We start from the raw sequence: 20,794 nt of genomic DNA on the forward strand, positions 1-20,794 counted from the left end.
ATGGAACAGTCAGATATGGTGAAATATTGAATAAAGAGGGTGAACTCAAATCTATGCAAGAACTACAGGACCACGAAATAAAAATGAATTGGTATTCATATATGCAAATACATTCTAGATATGATAAAGATTTTAAAACAGAAGGTTTTTATGATAAATTAACTGAATTAGATGAAATTTTGACAGTTACTGATGAAAAGGTGATTAAAAATTTATATGGATATTTACTAGAGGTTAAATTAGAAGAACAAGTTAAATGATTGCTTGGGGGAAAATTTTAGATATGGGATAGACTTAGAAAAATGGCAAATATTATGGTCTCAAAATTATAAAATGACAATGTCAACAGCATATAAAGAGAATTTGTATAAGATGTTTTACAGGTAGCATCTACCCCCCGGTAAGAATAGCAAGAATGTTTAAGAACAAATTGGAGAAATGTTGAAAGTGTCATCAGTTACCTGGATCATATTATCATATGTGGTGGAAGTGTGCGAAGGCCAAAAGATACTGGACTAAAATTCATATGTGGCTGGAAAAATGACAAAACAACATATAGACTTGAAACCAGAAATATTTTTATTGGGTATCTTACCTGAAAGATACAGTAGAGAATTGACGTATTTGATTATAAATGTTTTAACAGCGGCTAGAATTGTATTTGCTAAAAATTGGAAAAGTGAAATAATTCCGATAGAAGAGGACGTGATTAAGAAAATAATGGAATGTGCTGAAATGAGTAAAGTGACACTAGAAATCAGAGAGCAAGAAGATAAACAATATTATGAAATATGGGATTTTTTTTATTTTATTTTCTTAAGAGTTCAATGTTACCTTAATCCTTTTTGTTTAGTTGTTTCGCCCAATTGTCCTGGCTCAGATGTTATCCACCTCTTTCCTCACCCCTGCACAAATCTTAATCCAGCTGAGTCCTCCTCTTCGGGGTGGCCATTTTTGACCACCGCTTCAGTCGTCTTCGGGGGGGAAAAAGACCAAGCCCAGTAGGGGAGATGCGGCTCCCCTCAACCTGGCTGGCAGCTTCCCGTTACTCCACCGCCCCTCCAAGGCAGCTTCAGCCCCTAATCGCAATGATCTGGGCTCTCCAATGAAAGAGCACGGACCATAGCTGCGGATAGTCACAATCTACGGTCCGTCAGCGAGGAGGGCTCAACCTGGAAGTTGCATCCCAGAGTTTTAAAGGAACTGGCAGAGATCATCTCAGAACCATTGCACCATATCTTTCAAAAATGCTGGAGCACCGGGGAACTACCAGAGGACTGGAAAAGAGCTGATGTGGTTCCCATCTTCAAAAAGGGGGAAAAAAAACAGACCCAGGAAACTATAGAGCAATCAGCCTAACATCAATACCTGGGAAGATACTGGAAAAGATAATAAAAAAACAGATCTGCCAACACCTAGAAACAAGTAAAGTAATAACTAGCAGTCAGCATGGGTTTGTTAAAAACAGATCATGCCAAACCAATCTCATTTCATTCTTCAACACAGTGACTAAATTAGTAGACCAGCAAAATACTGTAGACATAATATAGTTAGATTTCAGCAAGGCATTCGACAAAGTAGACCACAACCTATTACTTAGTAAGCTAGGAAAAAATGGAATAGATAGCATCACCACTAGATGGACTCGCAACTGGTTGACAAACCGTACTCAACGAGTAGTCCTTAATGGGTCTAAGTCTACATGGAGGGAAGTAAGCAGTGGGGTGCCACAAGGTTCCATCATAGGCCCAGTACTCTTCAATATCTTCATTAACAACTTAGATGAGGGAATAGAAGGGGAACTTATCAAATTTGCAGATGATACTAAGCTGGCAGAAATAGCTAACACCCAAGAAGATAGGCTCAAGATCCAGATGGATCTTGACAGACTAGAACACTGGGCCATATCTAACAAAATGAAATTCAATGTAGAGAAAAGTAAAGTCCTACACTTAGGCAAGAAAAACCAAAAGTACACACATAGACTGCGTGAAACCAGGCTCAATAGCAGTAACTGTGAGAGGGATCTTGGAATCTTAGTGGACAACCAACCAGCTAAATATGAGCCAGCAGTTTGCAGCAGCAGCCAAAAAAGCTAATGCAATCCTAAATTGTATTAAAGTGGGATACAATCCAGATCAAGGGAAGTACGAATACCACTCTATAAAGCCTTAGTAAGACCACACCTAGAGTACTGCATCCAGTTTTGTTCACCACATTATAAAAAAGATGTTGAGACTCTAGAAAAAATACAGAGAAGAGCAACCAGGATGATTAGGGGACTGGAGGCTAAAACATACAATGAACGTTGCAGGAACTGGGCTTGGCTAGTCTAGTAAAGAGAAGGACCAGGGGAGACATGATAGAGGTCTTCCAATATCTGAGGGACTGCCACAGGGAGGAAGGGGTCAAGCTATTTTCTAAAGCACCTGTAGGCCAGACAAGGAATAATGAATGGAAACTAAACAAGAGATTTAACCTAGAAAAAAGGAGAAACTTTCTGACAGTGAGAACAATCAACCAATGGAACAGCTTGACCCTCGGAAGTTGTGGGAGCGCCATCACTTGAGACTTTCAAGAAAAAAATTGGACTGCCATTTGTCAGAAATGGCATAGGGTCTCCCGCTTGGGCAGGGGGTTGGACTATATGACGTACAAGGTCCCTTCTAACTCTGATTATCTGTTACCTTTTGGAATATCAAAAGGGTTGGAGCTAATCTATTCTCCAGTATGCCTTTGGGATAATCCACACGTATGGGTTGATTCTGCCTTTCTGCCCAGAGACTGAGTCATCAATCTCTGCCACACCTCTTCCTGTTGGGGTAGGAAGCCCACTAGCCCCAGTCATGGCTCAGTCTTGGCCCTATAGACACGTGGCAAAGGTTGGCTCCAATTTCAGCAGAAAGCAGCAGTTTAAAGTGTGGATTCTCCCAAAGGTTTGCAAACTCCCTAAAAAGAAACAAAACGTCACTAATAGGCAGCAATTGGATCTTCTGTCTGCTCCATTTTTTCATGGCTCCCTGAACTACCAATTGAAGGGCTAACAGCCCAGGAGTCAAGGGGAGCCCCAAAATGAACTCCCTTGCCTGGGAGGCGCGCTGAAGCCATGATCGCCACCAGCACCGTTACGCATCCAGGCTTGACCAGGTAGCTCCGGAGCAGCCGCTTTCGCTTTTGTGCTTACAGCTGATTTTCGGGGCCAGCAGCGGCCATTTTGCCCACGTGGCAAGTTGTGCAGGCTATCCAGCAGACTGGTAGGGCTGCCACTGCCACAGCCCAGGGAAGGCTTCTAGGACTTGAATTCCCACCTGGGCAAGAGGATTGGAGGATCGAGAGAGCTCTCCTCCTAGCAAGGCAGCATGGAGCCCACAAGTGCAAAACGATCCAAGCAGAGTCCCAGGAAGGCCAGATCTGCAAGTAAAGAGGCTGCTAACAAGATAAAGGCAAAGGCTCTTTAGTCCAGAAAGCCCACAAGAGCAGAAGAAAGAAGGCAAAAAGCATTGGAAGAGCAAATCTCCAGGGTTCAGAAGCAAGCAGACCAGGAGAGGTATTCCCCCTCCCCCCAGCCAGAGCTGGGCACTTCCCTCCCACAGCAGCCATTAACACAGGAGTTGCCTGCAGCTTCCGGGGCTGGGTCACCAGAGGGAGATAGGGAGAAAGGATTTATCTCATCTGCTGAGAAATCCAAACCCAAAGATTTCCTTTTGATTGCATGATTCCTAGCCCTGCAGATTTACAAGTCAGGGACAGGGCTGGAATACCTGAAGCCACTTTTACTCCAACTGCAGCGGGGATGCACTCAGCAAATAGATTGGGCCCAGAATTATCAGAGGACTTTAAGGCCCTTATTGCTCAGGCCATTTCTCACAAGGTAGCCTCCACCCTGAAGGGGAGGAGCCTTTCATCTTCCCCAAGATCTGATCCTCAGCCATCTCAGCCAGTGCAATACCTGGCCTCCATGGGATTCCCTAGATATCAGAGGGACACTTCTCTGGCCCACTCCATCAGAAGCAGGGTATCTGGGATGGAGGAGGAAGTTCAGGGAGAGAAGGGGTTCTCAGAAGATGAGGACATATCACCTGATCCACCCCCGTTAACAGGTCTGTTCAGTGTAGGGCTGTTTAAATCTCTCCTCCACAAGGTTAGGACCACTGCCCAAATTGATCCTCTGCCCACTATTCCCACTGCCTCACCTGATACTCAGGGGTGCAACAGCAGGGTTTTTTCTGAACCCACAGTTCTCCAACAGGAGATTCCTTGTCCCAAGATATTTCTGGACATAGTTCAGAGACAATGGGTGCAGCCAGGATCCTTCCCCACACCGGGGGGCTAATGATAATTTGTTTTTCAATATGGCTCCTCTCCTTACTGAGTCACTTCAACTTCCCCCTTTGGACGAATCTTTGGCATCCTTGATCTTTCCCTCTGCAATATTGGGCAACATAGCAGAGGCCCTTAAGACAGAGGACAAGAAGATTAAAAAGTGGGATAAAATAGTCAGTGTAATTCAGTGAAACTTTTGTGAACAAAATAAATGAAATGAAATAAATGAGAGAATTGAATTAGGAAGGAATGGGAACATTTTAATTACTCAATGTTTTATAAAATATAAGTGAAGTGGGGGGGAAGTAACTTTGGAAAGTTTATAAGTGTTCCCTTAGAAGTATGATACCTATTTGAAAAGTAATGTGTAAAATGTTTAAGATTTAAATGAATATTAATATTAACGACAGAATTGAATTGGTATGGATTGTTGTTTTAATTATATTATATATTAATAATTCTTTCTTTTTTTAAAATACAGTGTGTAGTCTTAGAATGTACCAAGCAGAATCCGAACGGAAGTTGTGTATTATATTAAGTGTTATAATTTTAGGGGAAAGATATAAAGGCGTCATACTCCAATCGGTGATTACAGGAGAAATTTTGTTTAATGAGAAAAGATAATAGATGCTGAAACAGGACAGACAAAGAATATAAGTATAATGATCTGAATTGAGATGAAATAAATAAAATAAAATTAAGAAAGTTAAAAGAGGGGAGAAGCTATATAGAAAATGTAGAATGGTAATAAGATATGGAATGGTATATAAAAATGAGCATGAACTTGAATTTGTGTCTGTACGGAGAGATGTAATCAAGCTGCTTTCAAAAAAGATGTTTTTATGTTTTATTTATGTTTGTTTTTAAAAATCAATAAAATTTTCTAAAAAAAAAAAAAAAGACTGAGGACAAGAAGGCAGAACAAAATTTCCGCAGGACACACCAGGCCAACGCTTGGGCGGTCAAAGCAGCAAAGCATTTTTTCCCCATAAGCATTCGCTTTCTAAAATAATTGTACTCCTTCTCCACTTCCTTGTAGATTTTCTGCACATAATGGGAAAGTTTTAAAAGGAAGGGAATTTACTTAAAACCCCAACTGTGTTTTATCCTCGTCCCGTGATCTGGAGCCTTGGATATGGCTTTTATTTCCTTCACCAACTTTCAGATTTCAGAGCTAGGGGTTTTATCATTTATCTCTTGCTCTGGGCAAAACCAGACAGGGATCAGACCAAAACTCTTTTAAGGAGGGAAGCGGAGGTGCCATAAGTGATGCATAATAAAAATCACAACCAGGGCCAAACACCCCCAAACACCTCCCACCCCCCAAATTCACCCAGTGGATGGCTGGCATCAGACGAATCCAATCTGTTCCTTAGAAACCGAAGTCTTCCCAGCCCCTCCCCTACCAGGGTCTCCCCCTCCTCACTTCCCAGCAAAATCGAGGAGGGTTTCCCTATTCTCTGCCTGGGACGCCAAATGCAAACTCCCAACATTTACCAATAGGTTGCAGAACGACACCCCCCACACCCCCGTCTCGGGTCCCGGTCTAAAAGCTCCGCTGCGTTTGAACTCGAGTAACCCTAGCCCAGCGAGCTGCCAATCGAAGGCAGTCGACGACGCCGGCCTAGCAGGAAAAGGACCGACGGGGGTTCCCGACACCGATCGGCGCTCCTTGGGGAGGGTGGGAGACAAACGTTCAAAGGCTTTCCTCCCGTCATTAAGCGAGGGAGGGGCGGAATTGGGGGCGTTGCAACAGTCCAAGAGCAATAAAGGTTTTTTTTTTCCCCGGGGCCTGTTACAGACCCCCGATTTTAATGGTCAAGCCGGGACTTTGGCGGGGAGAGGGCGGAGAAGGCCCTGGCTGCACGGGGGGGAAGGGGGCTTGCGATCTGCGGGCCGGGGAGCGGGAAAAGTCAACCAACTTGGCAGGCAGCCGGATTACGGGGGGACGGGAGAGACGAGGGTGTAAGAAGGATAACGCCGAGATGGAGCAAAAGCAGGGAAGGATACAGAAGAGAGAGGGAGAGAGAGAAAAGAGGCAACGGGCCGTAGGAAAGAATCTCCCGCGAGAGAGGCGAGGGGGACGCGGCTCCAAAAAAAAGGATCCTCCGAACCCGGCAGGTTCGTACGGATGTCTCACCTGCTGCCCGTGCGATTAATCTTCACCCCAAGCGGGGCTGGAGAAGGGGGTCCCTGCTTGCTTTGCCCGTCCGCGCCCGCCTTCCTTCCTCCTCCGCCTCGGCGCAGTTCCTCCAACAGCCGCTACGGCACCATGCCTGGCCTGCGCTGGCGTGGCTGCAACCGATCGCGCCTCCAGGGCAGCATCGCCGCCGCGGCTGTCTACCCGCTGAGGGCCACACAGACGACCCCAAGCGGGCTCTCCTTCCCCATTAACGGGCGCCCGGGGTCCCCGCGAGCTCCTGCGTTGCGCGCTTCCAGCTTTGCCAACAAACCGCCAGGCTCAAGCAGCCTCCTCCGCCCCCTACCCTAGCGGGGAAGAGCGCATGCGCTCCGGGGGCAGCGAGACAAAGTGCCTGGCTGCGCCGTGGCGGGAGCCGCCGAGTGGAAGAGGGCCGCCCTCTCCTGGGGAGCGCGGCGTTTGCGGCTCTCCTGTTCAGTCCCCAACGCTGCCCCGGGCAGCCATGTTCCCGCCAAAGCCTTTCGGACCTGCAAATCTGGCAATCGCCTCTTTACGAGGGCAGGCAGAACCCTCTGATCCCCGCCGGGGTTTCCAAGCGCTTCACATTCTAGCCTCCTTTACCAAGAAAGCAGGCGCGCAATTTAATGGTGCCGTCGCTCCAGTAAGGGCGGAGGAGCCAACTCGGAATATGGCAAGATCTCGGAACCAAGCCCGGGTGGCTTTAGGAGAGCATGCTCCGTTTAAGGGATTCTGAATGTAATGAGGTTGGATGGAGTACGTGCCATCAGATGATAACGACTACATAGATTTTCTCCTAGATGATCTATCCCGGACTTGGTCTTCATGTCTTCTAACAGTGCACCCACCGCTGCTGCTATCAGGTCCATCCACCTTGCCGACGCTCGTCCTCTTATCTTTTCTACCACTTTTCCCAGCGTTTAGAGACTTCCAGAGATCTAAGTCTTTGCCTCCTATACCCAAAGTATGAAAAATTGAGGCTGGTCATTTGTGCTTAAGTGGGAACTCTGGGTTGATTTGTTGCCTTAATCTGTTCGTTTGCTTTCTTAGCTATCCATGGTATCCTCAGGGGTCTTCTTCAACACCAAAGTTAAAAATCCATTGAAATTGAACTAAACCGTTGGAAATAAACATAAATGGGAGTAAAACTCTGGCATAAAACTGCCATGTCTAATCACAATCGGGCCAAGGTAGACACCCTGGAGTGGAATTGGATGTTTTCATAGGCATGGGTGTATTTGCTGGAGGATTTGGCGGATGGGGGGGGGGGAAGGCAAGTTGCAAAGCATATATGTCACATTTTAGTAGACATAATTATCTTCCATGACATTCAGTATAATAAAAATTACAGTGTTGCATTACAAATCTCTGCTTTCTGTTTTAATGCAACCCACTCTTTGTACAGTAACTATTGTATGATGAGATGTGTGGAGAACTTCACACTGAAGTATGTATCATTCCACGTAGTTTGCTCTGATTTAAGTTACAAGGTGAATAGCAAAAAATGCTTCCAGATTTCAAGAAGCACATCTGACTAGACACAGATGAAAATTTGGATTATCATTAGAGATTTAGTGGCTTATTGATTTCAGTCCCTTCCATCTATGAATCAAAATACGGCCTGAAGATCTGTTCATTATACTTAACAAATTTCAAAAGAGAACTAGTTTGGTAATGCAGTCCTAGGGGTGTCAAACTGGATTTCTTCGAAGGCCGGATCAGCATTCTAGTTCTCCTCCATGGGCCAGTGGAGGGGAGGAGGGTGCGGTGGGAAGGCTGGACAAATGCCTCCTGCAGCACTCTGCTGTCCATTTTTGGTTTTCGGGCTGTTTTTTGGCCTGTTTTGGGGCTGTTTTTCAGCCCTTTTTCGGAGTGTTTTTTGGCCTCTTCTCCAGCCTGTTTTTTGGCCTGTTTTTGAACCGTTTTCAGCCGGCAGAGTGCTGCAAGAGTCCATGGCAGGTGAAAACAAGGCACGCGCGTGTGTGTGTATGTGTACACAGCCCGTTTTAGCCACCAGAAGCACTGTGGGCCAGTCCTTTGATATTTCCAGGCCGGCCCCGTAGGCCAGATTTAAACACCCCGTGGGCTGCATCCAACCTGCAGGCCTTGATATAAAGGCCTACTCAGAATGAAGTGAGTTCATTGAAGCTTACTTCCAAGAAAGTATTTAAATGTTGCAATTTCAGAAGGATAAGAGTTATAAAGACAGTCTTTTGGTTGTCCCAGAAAAAAATAGCTTTCAGAACTCAGATTTTTTTTAAATGAATGTATTTGAAAATATGATTTTGGAGTTTATTTTCAACTCTTCCCTTTCTTTGCTTTAGGTACAAATCACAGCTGTTATTGTGATTCATTTTTGAGCATCTAAAAATTATACATTATACTCTGCCCACAACCTGGAGTTCGATCCTCATGGGGCTCAAGGTTGACTCAGCCTTCCATCCTTCCAAAGTTGGTAAAATGAGGATTCAGATTGTTGGGGGCAATATGCAAATAACCAAACACCTCTTGCCTAAATAACCACTGGAATCTGATTTCAAACCTCCAATACAATGAATGGCACAGTAGAGAATTTTCTCAATTGAACCCTATTGTCTCTTCGGTAAATTATCACTGCTGAGCTATTTATTACAACGTGGTGGTTTTATAGAAATCTACTTCTCTTTATTAGTCTGCGTATGCAGGGAACAACAGCATAAGGAAAAGTAGTAGCAATTCTCTTTAAACCTAACCCGCACTACGTTTTTGTTCCATTTTCTTTGCAAGCGGAACGCGCACTCCGTGGCGTAGAAGCTTACAAGGCAGATCCCGTCACCCGAGCCAGGCTGGTACGTTAAACTCAACCAGAAACAGGCGCACATTGAGTCTCTCTCCTCAAGGCTATCTGGACACCCCTCGGGATCTACACGGAGGGAGCAAATTCACCTGCAGAACACCAGCATGTAGGATGGAGATGCTCCAGCACTTTCCCTGCCCTTTCCTGAATCGGAGGGCTCCCTTCCCTTCAGGAATGGCTTATTAGCTGTGGCAGCTCCATTGGTCACCCGCACACCCAAAGAAAGGAAAAGAACCGTCGGCAACTCTACCTCACTCCTAAGAGACCGTCCCGACAACCAGAGCCAGGCAGCCCGGGCCCTCACGAACTGGAAGCTCTTTCTGAAGCATTAGGCTGCAACAGCTGGATTGTGAAAACACCAAGACAAGAAGAGGGGGCCATCGGAGTCTGGCACGTGAGACTTCTGAGTTTCAGTTTAGGACCTCCCTTTTTCCTTTCAAGAAGCGAGCGCTGCTCAGAGAAGTTAGAAAAGAAATCTCTCAGTGAAGATGAACAAAAAGAATGCAGCTCTCAGATTTCATTTTGTGTTTATTATATGGATATGTTTATCTTACACGTATTATGTATTTTTTATTATAATGGAACTATCACACAACAGAGAGGGAGAAAGAGAGAGAGGTGTAAATATAATTATGAACAAAAGGATACGTTCATATGAATTGCTGTCACTTTAATTGTCCAAGGTGGTATGAAAGTAGGTAGAGATGATTTACATACAACACTCCAAAGAATAGGGGTAATAGAAGAATTGAGAGGACTTTGCAGAAGAAGGCATCAACATGTTGAATGAATGAGATCCAGAAGTAAAATCTTGTTTAGAACTTTAAAGATGAATGTGGCCATGTCCTAATAAGATCAAGAATGCCTTGTATTTTCCTGGGTGTCTTGGGGAGGAAATTTGGTTTGGTTTTCTTTGAGACTTGGGATTACATTAAGCCTATTTTAGGTTTGGAGAATAGTGCTTCCCTACAATGACAGGAAAATCATGATATAAAAGATTTTTCTTCAGGTGATTAACATTTGTTGTTAGTCATCTAGACATATAAAATTTTGCTTCATAAGAACAGATATGAAAATGCTTTTTATTTTTATTTTTATTGGTTTTTAAAACAAACATGAACAAACAAAACATAAAAACATCAAGCCATCTTCCATATATATACATACAGTGTGCCGGTTGGTTTACAAATTGTTTTGTGCTTCCATTTCGTAGTCTTCAATTACAATTACATTGTATATACTCTCGTACTTTCAATCAAATATTAAATACATTAATATTATTAATCATTTGACTATACTTTTATTCATTCATATTTTACAAAATAATCATATTTTACTTAATTTGTTTTATAACAGTTCATATTATCATCCCAAATCTATCCTAAAATCATTTTGTAGATATAAGAAAAGAATACATCTTTATATATTTATTATTTAAGAATCTACATATTTCATTACTATATTTTATTGTCTAACCATTGATAGAATAGATCCCAAATTTTATAAAATTGTTTATCATCTTGTTCTCTGATTTCAAATGTCAATCTACTCATTTCAGCACATTCCAATATTTTCTTAATGATTTCCTCCTGTGATGGTGTTTTCTCATTTTTCCAGTTTTTGGCAAATACAATCCTAGCTGCTGTTAATACATTTACAATCAGATATTTCAAGTCTTTACTATATATTTCAGGTAAAATTCCCAATAAAAATATCTCTAGTTTCAAATCTATATGCTTTTTTGTCATTTTTTCCAACCACGTGTGGGTTTTAGTCCAATATTTTTTAGCATCCGCACATGTCCACCTGAGCCAGGTGTCTGATGACATTTCCAACATTTTTTGGATTTATTCTTGAACATTCTTGCTATTCTTGTCGGGGGGAAATGCCACCTGTAAAACATCTTATACAAATTTTCTTTATATCCTGTTAACATTGTCATTTTATAATTTTGAGACCACAGTTTTTGCCATTTCTCTAGATCAATCCCATATCCAAAATTCTTCCCCCAAGCAATCATAGTTTCTTTAACTTGTTCTTCTAATTTAATTTCTAATAAATATCCATACAATTTTTTAATCACCTTTTCATCAGTACCTGTCAAAATCTTATCTAAGTCAGTCAGTTCATCATAGAAACCTTCTGTTTTAGAATCTTTATCATACCTTGAATGTATTTGCGCATATGAAAACCAATTCATCTTTATACCTTGTTCCTCTAATTTTTGCATAGATTTAAGTTCACCCTTTTCATTCAATATTTCACCATATCTAACTGTTTGTTCCTTTTTGTATATTATAGGATAAGAAAATGCTTCATAGTCGATAACCAGACTGGAATTTTCAAATAACATTGTCTTTTAATCTTCTCCCAGTTTAACCACAGAGACTCCCATATACAATGTCTTCTAAAGTCCCCCCGTGTTTTAGTTCCTTTATACCATAAAAAAGCATGCCACCCCAACAACAGATGTCCTTCTAATGTCAACAATCTAGTATTTCTTAATGTTATCCATTCCTTAACCCACATCAAATTTGTAGCTTGGTAGTACAATTAGGCAAACCAAATCCTCCTCTTATTCTAGCATCTTGCAAAAGTTTTAACTTTATTCTCACTTTCTTACCTTGCCATATATATTTCAACACAATTTTATTTAAATCTTCAAAGTAATCTTTTCCAAGCCTAATTGGAATTGTTTGGAACAAATATAAAATTCTGGGTAATAGATTCATCTTGATTGTTGATATTCTCCCTATTAATGAGTTGTAAATTTCCCATTTTGCTTTATCCATCCTGATCAAAATGGATTTCTGCCAAAGAGACAAATTAAAGATAATATGAGAGTAATCTTGGACACTTTGGAATACTATGAGGCACACCCTGAAAAACAAATGGCTTTGATATTTCTAGATGCACAGAAGGCATTTGATAATGTGAATTGGTGATTCATGTTATTACTGCTGGAACAGATGGGCTTTGCTAAAAAATTTATTCAGGCAATAGAAGCTATATATCATAAGCAAACATAAGCAAACGGCAAAGGTAATGATAGAGGGAGAACTGACAGACTCTATCGATATAAGAAAAGGAACAAGACAAGGGTGCCCACTATCACCTCTGTTGTTTGTGTTAACCTTGGAAGTGCTAAATAGAAATATTAGAGATGAAAAGAATATAAAAGGGATGAAAATTAAAAAGGAAGAATTTAAGTTGCAAGCATTCACAGATGATCTGGTTTTCATTTTAAAAGACCCACTGGAAACAGCATCAAAATTGATAGAAAAGATAGAGACATATGGAAAGGTGGCTGGCTTGAAAATAAATAAAGATAAGACAAAGATCTTGACAAAGAATATGTTATCAAGACAAAAGGAAGAACTGGCAGATCTATTGAAAATTCAGGTCACGAATAAGATCAAGTACTTGGGGATATATTTGACAGCAAGATGCAGTACACTAAAAGAGAATAATTATATCAAACTGAAAATGCTTTTTGACCAGCATTGGTGAGATTGATTGCTGTGTTCTGGATTGGGAACAGATTCTAAATAATCTTCAAAAGCAACTTTATGGTTCCTGACAGGAGTAAGGAATGAAAGATTAGTATCTTAGAGAATATTCAGCTAGTATACCATATCTACTTGGAAATACAATGAACAGTTTGTTCATCTACAGCAAGATCAACAGATTTTTTAGCCTGTCTTTGTTTGTACTAGACTTTTGCTCCCAAGAAAGAGAATCCTAGTTACATAGAATGCCTAAATTCAAAAGTATAACCTTCAATCTATACCAATTTATACAACAATGCATAAACTTAAGTCTAGCACTGAAAGTATGAGGAAACAAAAGATTTCACCTTGGTTCCTTGTATGCAGTCACCTTGAAAGAATTTCGGCATGAGTAGGGAGATCTTAAAACATTTTATGAATCAAAAACTGTATATAGGACAAGACATACATTCTGTGTAGGAAAAAAAATGTGAATGCAATCTTGTCCCTGAATATGCAGGTTGTGAAAGGTGCGGAGGCATTGGCATGATCAAAGACTCATCAAAATGGCAATAGCAGGGTTCATGACACTACCTCCATTCTTTTTGTATGTGCATCCATTGTGATGGCACTGTGCTGCTTTTGTCACTTCCCACCTCCAATTAGTTTTCAAGGTGAATACAAGTAAATACAGGCTTTTTCAAAGCATGAAATATTAATTTCAGAGTAAAGGTTTCTTCTTTGCTTTGGCAATGAATGAGGCAATATTGAAGCTTTCAAGTATTTGTTTTTGAAATGTTAATCAAGGATGTCATGAATAAGTAAACCAGCAAAGAGATTTCTGGGATTCCTAAGTATTTTTTTTTTGCTAACAAATTGGTTGATACTTTTTTGAAGGGTTGTTTCATTTCTAAAAAAAAAATTAAAGGCTGTCTTTTAATTAGTCAGATAGCTCAGTACAGCATGGCACTTGTAGCAAATTGAAAGCATAGCATTCTGGAGTTTAAGATGACAAAAAAAGCAGTTCCAAATTGATTTGCAATATTGGTATATTTGTCTGCATTTGCTTCCCATATTCTATGCTGAAGTTCTGGACCCTATTAGTTTATTTGAGAATAGTAGAAATGTTATATGCCTTCAGGGTGGACTTAATTCTGGGTTGTTGACCCAAAAAGGATGTGACTTGACTAAAATCACCCAGCTGGTTTTCCTGACTAAGGTAAGAGTAGAACTCAAGTTTCACTGTTCCTAGTTTAGCTTCTTTTTTTAAAATATATTTTTATTCAGTTTAAAAAAAAATTAAAAAGAGAAACATGTTCTCACATTTTGCAGTGTTGTAGCAGTATGCATATCTATTAGTGTCAATTAAGTTCATTTACTTAAAATAACATATAACTTATTTGCTAAATCCTTACTTATGTGTATTAAGTTACAATAGTTATTTATTTACATTACTTTATATATATACATGTCTATATACACATTCATCCTTTTTTCTATTACTTTAATCATTTTCAGTAAATATCTTTACTTCCTTTTTACTCAACCATTTGTACCATATATTCCATATTGTAAAGAAGTCTTCTTCCTTGTTTTTTAATATCAGGTTAATCTAATCATTTCTGCGCATTGGTGAATTTTATTGATTACTGCCAAATCTGTGGGTACCGTTGTCGATTTCCAGTTTTGAGCAAACGCTATCCTTGCTGCTGTAATGATGTGTAATATTAAATGCTGATGCTTCTTGTCCCATGTCAGGTCTGACATTCCCAATAAGGTCTCTGGGTTAAACTTAATCTTTTGTTTTGTCAATTCTTCTAGCCATGCCTGGATCTTAAGCCAGAACTTTCGTGCTTGGGGACACATCCACCACATGTGAAAATATGTTTCCTGGCTATGATTGCACTTCTAGCATTTGGGTGACAGGTTGGGGAACATTTTAGCTAGTCTCGCTGGTGGCAAGTGCCAGTGATAAAACATTTTGTAAATATTTTCTTTATATGAGACTGATAACATTAGTTTATAATTAGTTTACCATATTCGTTCCCATTGTTCTAATTCAATACTGTGGCCACAATTTTTGGCCCATGTTATCATATTCTCCTTAACCATTTCCTCTTCCCTTTTGAATTCCAATAAGCAATTGTACATTTTAGTAATCATCTTTTTTCATCTCCTTGTAATATTTTATCTAATTCCTGAAGTGTGTTATAAAATCCAAATTGTACCTTGTCTTTTTTATGTTTTGTTTGAATTTGAACGTACGGCCACCACCCTATTTCAATTCCTTGTGTTTTTAATTGTGACTGTGTTTTCAGGTCACCTTCGTCTGTTATAAGTTCTTTATATTTTATTGTTTTATTTAAATCCATAACATTGGGATATATTAGCGCCTCCATTGGAGATAGCCAGAGAGGTATTTTCACATAATGGTTCCTTTTAATTCTTTCCCATACATGTAGCAGAGCGTCTCTTATCCAGTGTCTTTGGAAATACTGTAGTTATGACTTCTATTTTTTCCATCCCAGAGAAACGCGTGCCAGCCAAGCTGTAAATCAAAGCCTTCTATCATCAATATTCTTTTATCCTCCAGGTTAATCCAATCTTTAATCCAAGTACTCGCTGCAGCCTGATAGTATAACTCAAAGTCTGGGAGAGTCAATCCTCCCTTACTTCTACTATCCTGCATTAATTTGTATTTTACTATGGCTTTTTTCTTTTGCCAAATAAATTTGGCAATTCTTTTTTTTGTAAACATTTTATTTAGGTTTTCACAAAACATAACACAAATAAAATATCTTTTTTTGAGAATAGAATGGTCCCGGGTTATCACTTCTCCATATAGACACAAACTCAATTCCATATTTACCTTTGTGTTCTATTCCATATCTTATTACTATTTTAACATTTTCTAATAATATTTCCCTTCCCTTAGTTTTCTCAACCTTGCTTTTAATTGTCTCATTCCTTTCTAAATTCAATTATATATATCTTTTTCTAAGTTTCAATATCTTTCTAATCATTATATTTATACTTTTGTCTGTCTTGTTTCAATTTCATATTTTCTTTTCTCATTAAACAAAATTTTCCTCTATAGTTACTGATTGGAGTATGACACCTTTGTATCTTTTAATTTTTGTCCATTCAACTCTTATTTAAACTTCAATTTATGCCTTTACAATTGTAACATTCAATATAACACATAACTTCCAGTCGAATTCTGCTTGGTATATTCTTAAAATACACACTAAGTTCTTAAAGAGAAAGTATATATATAACAATAATAAATAAAATACTTATTCTGTTCCAATTCAGCTCTATCATTAATGTTAGTTATAATCTTTAACATCTTTAACATTTCTTTTCAATAGGATATCATACTTCCTTAGGAACACTTATAATATTTCCATAATTTTTTCATATTTCTTTCCTATTTCTCTTCACTTAATTTTTTATAACTCATTAATTATAATTAAAATGTTCCCATCCTTTCCTAATTTCATTCTCTCATTCTTTATTTCATTTATTTATTAACAAACATTCCATTACATTACAATGAGTATTTTATCTATCATTTTAATCACACTTGTTTCATATTTTCTAAGTTCATTTCTATTTCTAATATAACAATACTATCTTATGTACTCTTGCAGAATCCCTCTTTCAATTAAATTTTCACCCATTATCTCTATGTCTTCTAAATAGGCTTATACCTTTAATCCTTGTACATTTTCCCTGTTTCTCTATATCCTGTTTCTGTCCTTTATAACTTCTTTTCCTTTCCCTCTTCCCACTCTTCTTCTCCCTCCCCCCTTTGACCCCTTGTCTCTCTAATTCTAATTCTCTCTTCTGTAATTCTCTCTTCTATTTTTTCCTAATATTATAATTACTTTTCAAACTATTTTTTTTTGTTTTCTCAGATCTTAAATTTTTCACTCTCTTTCCCCCCTTTCCTTTTTTCCCCCCACATAGAATTACTTGGTAATTGAAGATGGCTTCTTCTTTGTCCCGCCCTTCTTATTCTACAGGCATTTCTTGTTGTTTCTCATAGTTCAGGATCTCCATTTCTTTCTCTGTTTTTGTAAATTTTATTTGAGTTTTCACAAAAAAAATAAATACAAATAAAACTTCTTTTTTTGAAAGTTGCGTAATCCCGTGTTACATTTCTTCGTACAGACACAAATTCAATTTCATGCTCATTTTTATGTTCTATTCCATATCTTATTACTGTTTCACATTTTCTGCATAGCTTCTCTGCTCTTTTAATTTTCTCAATTTTATTTTAATTATCTCGTCTCAATTCAAATCATTATATTTATATTTTTTGTCTGTCCTGTTTCAATTATCTATTATCTTTTCTCATTAAACAAAGTTTCTCCTGTAGTTACTGATTGGAGTATGACGCCTTTATATCTTTTAAGTTTATCCATTTAACTCTTATTTAGGCTTCAATATATACCCTAAAGTTATAACATTCAATATAATACATAACTTCCATTCGGATTCTGCTTGGTACATTCTTAAAATACACACTATATTCTTAAAAAAAGAAAAAATTATAAATATATGTAATTAAAACAACACATTCCATTCTAATTCAATTCTATCATTAATGTTAATATTCATTAAAATCTTAACTTCTTTAACATTACTTTTCAATTAAATATCATACTTCTATGGGAACAATTATAAGCTTTCCATAATCAATCCCCCCCCTTCACTTATATTTTATAAAACATTAACTAATTAAAATGTTCCCGTCCCTTCCAAATTCAATTTTCTCATTTATTTTATTTCACTTATTTTATTAACAAACATTTCACTAATTCTCCATTCTCTTTCCCCCCTTTCCTTTTTCTTCCCCACATAGAATTACTTGTTCATTAAAGATGGCTTCTTCTTTGTCCCAGCCTTCTTGTTTTGCAGACGTTTCTTGTTGTTTCTCATAGTTCCAAATCTCCATTTCTAAGAATTGAAAAATGAAGCCAAAAGAACCTCTCCCTTCTTGTGCATCTTCTTCATACTTTTTAAGTTCCATTTTCAATTCATCCAGAAGTAGTGCCATTGTATAAATTTTTAAACAACCACCCGATTAATTTTAGTCATTCAAATGCAATAACCAAGAATCCAAAGATCACCAAGTAATCCAAATACACGCAAGCTTTTTGCTCTTTTTTTTACTTTCTATTCCTGGGGTTCTACTGTTTAGTTACAAAGTTTCAGTTATAATGTATCTTTTAGAAGTCTTGTTGAAGTTTTACTGTAGATTCTTTTTAATTCCAGGCAGTCTCCTCCCTCTTTCCAGATCCTGCCCTTTTATTCTTTTTCTCTCCCTTCCTGCTTATGAAAAAATTTTTTAGTGTCCAGAAATCTTTATTATCCCTTTGACATTTTGTTTTATTTTCAGCTTAATTGCCTGTTGATGTCAAAGCGGATTTTTCCGATTTCTTATTTAAGTCTCTTAGTTGTCAGTATAGGGAAAGGGAGAGAAGAAAAAAAAAAAAACCAAACCTTTCCCTTTTTACTTTCCTTCACTGCTTCTGACTCTTCTTTGGGAGCGATGTTATTTTTTTGTAAATTTAAATTCCAGGGTACCTTAGTTGTTGCTTTTGCAATTTAACCCGGTCAGCCAAAACTTTCACTTCTTATCTTCCTCCTGCACATTCTTTTCCGGTCGAGTTCTTCTTTGAGGTGGCCATTTTTGACCACCGCTGCAACCGCCTTCGGGAAAGGGAGTAATGGCCAGCTGAGGAGGAGATATGCGGCTCTCCTCAACCCTGCTGGCAGTCTCCCCCCTCTTTACCACCTCTATGGGGTGGCTCAGCCCCGAAACCAGCTGGCTAGGGGCGCTCCAGCGGCAAGCCCAGACCGAAACTGCACACGATCGCGGATTTCTGTCTGTCGCCGAAGGAACTCAAACTGGAAGGCAGGATCTCCATTTCTAAAAATTGAAATACGAAGCCAAAAGACCCTCTTCCTTGTGCATTTTCTTTCTGTTTTTTAAGTTCCATTTTCAATTCTTCCAAGAGTGATACCATTTTAAAAACTTTTAAACAACCACCCTATTGATTTTAGTTCTTTAGATCCAATAACCTAAAATCCAAAAATCACCAAGCAATCCAAACAATCCAAGCTGTTTCTTCTTGCTTCTTTTTCCCGCTTTCTCTTTCTGGGGTTCTATTATCATATTACAAAGTTTCAGTTGGAATGTATCTTTTAGGAATCTTGTTAGAGTTTCACTGTTCATACCTTTTACTTCCAGGTGGTCTCCATTTTTCCAGATCCCACCCTTTTGTTTTTTCCTTTTCTCTCCTTCTTTTAAAAGTTTTTGAAAATCCAGAAGTCTTTATTATCCCTTTGACATTTTATTTTCAGGTTAAATGCCTATTAAGGTCAAAGTGGATTTTTGTCAGTTTCTTACTTAAATCTCTTAGTTGTTAATATGGGGAAGGAAAGGAAAAAAACACAAATCTTTTCCCTTCCCTCTCTCATTCACTGCTTCAAAATCTTCTTTGGGAGCAATGTTATTCTTTATAGTTCAAATTCCAGGGTACCTTTTGTTGTTGCTTTTTCAGTTTGACCCGGTCAACCAAAACTTTCTCTTCTTATCTTCCTCCTGCGCATTCTTTTCTGGTCAAGTTCTTCTTTGAGGTGGCCATTTCTGACCACCGCTGCAACCGCCTTCGGGAAAGGGAGTAATGGCCAGCTGGGGAGGAGAGATACAGCTCTCCTCGACTCTGCTGGTGGTCTCCCCCCTCTTCACCACCTCTATGGGGTGGCTTAGCCCCGAAACCAGCCAGCTCGGGGCATTCCAGCAGCGAGCACGTATCAAAACCACGCACGATTGCAGATTTCAGTCTGTCACCAAAGAAGCTGAAACTGGAAGTCCATAAATTTGGCAATTCTTTTATTCAAAAAAATTTTTCCCCTAATTTGACTGGCACGGTTTGAAAGAGATACAATAATTTTGGTAATACATTTGTTTTGATGGTCGTTATCTTTCCCATCCAAAAAAATTGTAAATTTACCTATCTGTCTAAATCTTTCTGTATCTGATGTATCAATTTGTCATAGTTATCAACCTTTATTGTGGAGCATTTCGCTATGAGCCTAATTCCCAGATGTTTTACTCTTTTTGTTGTCTGAATCACTAATTCCTTTGTCAGTTCCTCGTTTTGCCTTTTGGTACAATTTTTAGTTATTATCTTAGTCTTTTCTTTATTGATTTTAAGTCCTGCTACTTTACTGAATGCTTCTCTCTTGCATTAAATTTTTGCTTGACTCTTTTGAATCTTCCATTATGAAGACCATGTCATCAGCAAATGCTTGCAATGTGTGTGTTTCCTGTTTAATAGTCAATCCTTGAATATTTTGGTTTTTCCTTATCTGGGTCAACAATACCTCCGCTGATAAAATATATAGTAATGGGGCAAGCGGACATCCCTGTCTCACTCCTTTGCTTATTTTTATGTTGTTTGTGGTTTCTCCATTAATTACTTTTGTGTTTTGTGTAGAATATATTGTTTTAATTAGTCATTAAATTTTTTGCCAAATTTCACCCTAGTTAATTGCTCCATCAAGAATTGCCAATTTTAATTATCGAACGCCTTTTGGTGTCCAAGAACATTAATGCCATCTGTTTATTAGAGTTGGTCTTGTAATACTCTAGGACATCCATTATTATCCTTATTTATTTTTTTATATATCTATTTGGGAGAAAAACATTCTGGTCTGGACGAATAATATCATTTAATATTTTTTTAGTCTTTAGACATTATTACTGCTAAAATTTTGTAATCTACGTTCAGGAGTGAGATAGGTCTGTAGTTTTTTATTTGATGGGGGTCCATTTGTTCTTTAGGAATCAGGGTTATCAGGGCTTCTGTCCATGTTTGGGGTATTTTGGCTCAATTTAAGACCTCGTCGTATAGCTCCACCAGTAAGTCCTCTATTATACCTTGGAATTCCTTATAGAATTCTGCTGGAATT

General features: G+C 38.8%; 1 protein-coding gene across 1 annotated transcript in view; it reads right to left on the minus strand.

Annotated features, from left to right (window-relative positions):
- The window catches only part of UBLCP1 (ubiquitin like domain containing CTD phosphatase 1), a 35,880-nt gene extending 29,035 nt beyond the window's left edge, over positions 1–6,845 (minus strand). The window contains exon 1 of the mRNA XM_087955084.1: positions 6,464–6,845. The gene's annotated coding sequence lies outside the window, so the exon portion shown is untranslated. The remainder of the gene's footprint in view (positions 1–6,463) is intronic.
- Between the last annotated feature and the right edge of the window lie 13,949 nt (positions 6,846–20,794).

Source organism: Notechis scutatus, chromosome 2, assembly GCF_049901735.1.
Source record: "Notechis scutatus isolate UNSWTSFEM ecotype Mainland chromosome 2, rNotScu1.2, whole genome shotgun sequence".
Lineage (NCBI taxonomy): Eukaryota > Metazoa > Chordata > Lepidosauria > Squamata > Elapidae > Notechis > Notechis scutatus.